Below are 4,328 nucleotides of genomic sequence, written 5' to 3'. Positions count from 1 at the left end.
AGTTTCATACTTGATTTTCTTCTTATCAAAATATAGAAGAACCCAGTGGTTTGTCATCCTTCTGTAAAATGTCTCCCCCCACCCGCAACTTCCTGCAGGGAGTGTAAAGAAAATTAAAAAACAAATGGATATGGATGATTTTATTTCAAAATCTGGATTAAAAGGGCAAGTGATGTTCTCTAATCTCTGGTTGTAAAGCCAGCAAACAGCCTGCTAGTACCAAGCATGAGTCTTTAATGAGTAGGACAGGTTCTCATCCAGCGTAAATCAGTACTACCCTACTGAAGGACACAAGCTCAGCAGAGCTGTAATTTTTGCACAGAATGAAAATCTAGCCTACTATTTCTCAGTGCATTTAAAGAGGGTTGAGGAATGACCAGGTAACCTCCAGGCTCAGAAGTCTTTGAATGATTCAACCTCCTCCTCCCATCCCATCCACTGGCTAGCTCCTCAGCCCTCTCTTGTTTTAATTTCTGTTTTCTTTTAAGAGCATGCTAGTCCTACTGTTATTGGTGCCTTTCTGCCTCTGCTGCTTTTCCATTCTTCGGGTAAGCTCTTGAGGACACAGTACTTTCGTTAAGTTTTCTTCATACAACAAACTCCCGCAGTAGCCTTTGTTTAGCAATTATTTGGTATTTTTTTACCTAATATGATTTTGATCACAAGGAATTTATTTAACATTTGATGAGAGTTCCACAGCTAATTACTAACACATGTTATAATTCATTGTCAAGTGAATGAGCCTTTCAAATAAAACAATGCAGAAATAACCAATGGGACCCTGCTGAGATTACTTTGTTTGGAAAAGCTGGAATTCAAAGACTTGAGAATCAGAAAATACTTTCCAGCCAATTAAAATGGTACATGAGATGCTGGCTCTCCTTGCATCAGGCTGTTAGGATGAGATGCTCTGCAGGATGACTGTTCCAGGAACAGAAAGGAAGGAGTGGCAAAGCATTGGAGTTTTGCTGCCCTGCACACTGCTCCCTGTTTTCAGTCTGGAAAAACGTCCCTGAAACTTTCTTCAGGTGAGAACTGTAAGACTGATATTTGCAATTAACTGGACAGGGGTGATGACTAGGATTATTATTACTATTATTAATAAGGCATTTTACAGAAAGTAATGAAATTATTAACTCAGAAACCTGATAGCACACACACATATTCAAAGAAAGGAGAGAACTGAACACTAGTTTCTTCTGCTCATCTATGTGCTCTGCTGACCCTGGTGTTGCCCCCAAGAAGGACTGTTCTCTCTAACTTTAACTTGTTTGATCAGTCAGCAGTTTTCTAGGGGAAAAGCTATGGTTTGTAGACTTCTTAGGAGAAGTGCACATTCAAGAGTGAATGACAGTGTGTCCATCAGGAAGGAATGTTAGTAGCAATTACGGACAGAGAAGAAAAAAACACAGGACAAAAGTATTGGGAAAAGCTCAGCAAAGTAGTTTGTTGGGATACATGGTTGGGAAGAAAGAGGCATAACAAAGGGGACAAAAGGCAGGGGACATGAGGAGGACCATGAAGACGAGCAGAAAGAAATATACAATGAAGAGAAGTCAGGTGAAGTATCTAGAGAGCTGAAGGGAAGACGACTGTCAAGGACTCCTATGTCTATGGATATTAGTATCAGTATGTGGACCATGTTAAAGGTTTGAATCTGAAAACCCCAGATGAAGAGGAGCTGGCAGTAGATTACCAGAGAAATAATCAGAATTTGGATATGTTGCTGGGATGGGACCATTGTGCAATATCAGTGTGTGGGGAGTCAGGGTCTTTATTTTTAGAGACTTATGAAACAAAGAGTTGAGTCTATCTTGGCATCTGCCAACCTTGGATGTACCTTGCTTTTTGAACTGTTATGACAGTGCTGTTGGAAGCTTTGAGAAATTTTTGGCAATAGTGTGGAAATGAGCACACCAAAAATGAACAGGAAATGCACAACAAGAGCAAAGATTTAAATGTTCTTGTTTTTTCCTGTTACGGTGTTGTAGTTATGGCTGCTTGGCTCCTTCAGCTGAAAAGAAGGAAAACAATGGCAAACTGACAGTTTCTGTTTAACAGTTGGATGCAAGTATGGGGCATATGTTTCCTAAAAGACATACACCTTGACCTTGATTCCTCCTAACCATATATGGGCAAATGCTCCAGGCTGCCCACTCACACTGGTGGCTCCATCCACAGTGAAGGGATATGGATACCTCCAGAGTCTGATTCAGATCTTACTTCAGGGATGAGCTGGATAAAAGCTGTTAGGTTATTTTAATTATAATTCTAAGAGAGGATCTTTTAATTATAATTCTAAGAGTAAGTTGAATGGGGATTTGGTAAGCTAACGAACTGTTGCTGCTTATGACAACATTCGTTTCTGCTTTCCTAAGGAAGAGTTTATGAGAATTTGCAGTGCAGGAAAACTCACTGTAGGTTTAAGCCTTCTTAAAAGTTGTCCCCATTTACTTCCAATCCAAGGAAATAAACAGGTGAAAAGTGATCGATTTGGGGTGCCTGTACACTTTCAGGCTTGGAATAACTGTGACACTCCACACCTGGGTAACTACCCTGAATTTCCTGAAGATTATTTTCATAGAAGGTAGACCTCACTGTGTATGCAAGTCCTGTCTCCTGTAACAGCAACAACATCTCTGCACAACAGTTGCACATAGTGGCCCATGATATATTGAACTTTGTTCTACTTGCAGACATTGTACTTTGATCTTTGTTAAATGTGTAAGTAAGTCATATCACATGGTGGGAGAGCTCCACTCAAGCTACTTCATGGAGCAAACATCTGACAGATGCCAGAGAGGCTGGGGACTCTTCGTCTTTGGAGATTGTGAAAAATGTGGCTTGAGAAGACCTTGAGTAAACTGACCCTTGCTTTGAGTGAGAGATTGGACAAGATGACCTCTAGAGGTTCCCTCCAACCCAAATTTTTCTATGATTTTAATAAAAATTTATTTGCCCAATAGTGCCACTAACTTCCATACCTATTTCTGATTTTGAAACAAACCTGCATGGAAATAACTAAAGCTTTTAATTAAAATTGATTTAATGTTATTTAGTCTAAATTCCTCAGGATAAAAATGTGCTGATTAAAAAAAAAAAAAAAAGAAAAAAAATAAAGCATCTGTGACTAAAAAAAGCAAAATGGAAAAATGAATTAAGTTTTTGTTGTTTGATTCAAAACAAAATGTTTTGATTTAAAACTAAATGCTTTTTTTCTTACTTTCATTTGAAGGAAATAAGAATAAATTTTGCAGAATTTTAATTTCTTTTGAAAAATTATTCTCAATCAAAAAAAATTCTGTTCCTTTTTTTGAGCATCAGTCTGGGAGAGCATTTCCTGTAAATGCCTCTCTAGAGATAAGATTTCATGAACTGTTCCAATTCCCTAAACCAGAACCCTGACGTGGGCTCTGAATAAGGCAACAGATTGTTGTTAATCACTGGGGCTTGTCCCAACAAGATTCTGAACCTCTCTGATACCAGAAACAAACAAGTGGTTTTTCTGGGAAATAAATCAGGAGAGTTCTGTCTGTAGTAACAGGTCGTGTGGTAGATTTTTTATTGGTTACATCATCAGCCTGAAAAGAGAGAAGACTCTCAAGACCCTTTTCCTCTCTATTGTGTGTGCCATCCTAATGCAGCCCATTTTGGCAGCAGCTGTCAAAGCATCCTTACTGCACCATACCCGATACTACACTGGGCAATTCAGTAGATGTTATATGGGCACGGGTCCTGTCCCAAGGAGCTTGACACTAGTGTGGTTCTGTTAGCCTTTTTCATGACCTCAACACTTCATTCAGGTGGGAACTCTCAGTGTTCAAAACGGATTCTTTCAATGCTGCCCCTGTTACATGCTTCCTGCCCACACTGCAGCCAGCAGTCACTAGATGACTTTCTGTGAGTCAGCAAGTCCCCTTGCATTCCTAGGGTTATTTTTCCATTCATTCTGTGCCATGGGAACTGCTGCGCTAGTCTTATTTGTGGAAACATCAGATTATTCTTCTTTCTTTGGTTTTCAAATACTCATTACATATGTTTGAAAGCATAAAAATACTGAATTCATTCATACGTCAATAGGGACTCTGTTCAGGAGTGTAGGTAACATTTCTTAACACTTAGCACATGCAGTATATCTCATAGTTGAGTCATGAGGAAAAAACTTTTGTCAGGTACCTAAAACAGGCCTTTAATCAACATAGAGTGTAAGAAAGGTGTCTTTTGTTAATAATAGTTGATATTACCAGTCACTAAAGTAGCTGCAGGAACTTAGCTACTGCCACAGAAGTGGATGGCCAAAGCAATTACAAATTTCAAGTTACAAGTTT

This window comes from Harpia harpyja, chromosome 4 (genome assembly GCF_026419915.1).
Source record: "Harpia harpyja isolate bHarHar1 chromosome 4, bHarHar1 primary haplotype, whole genome shotgun sequence".
NCBI classification, from domain to species: domain Eukaryota; kingdom Metazoa; phylum Chordata; class Aves; order Accipitriformes; family Accipitridae; genus Harpia; species Harpia harpyja.
This window is presented reverse-complemented; position numbering follows the sequence as displayed.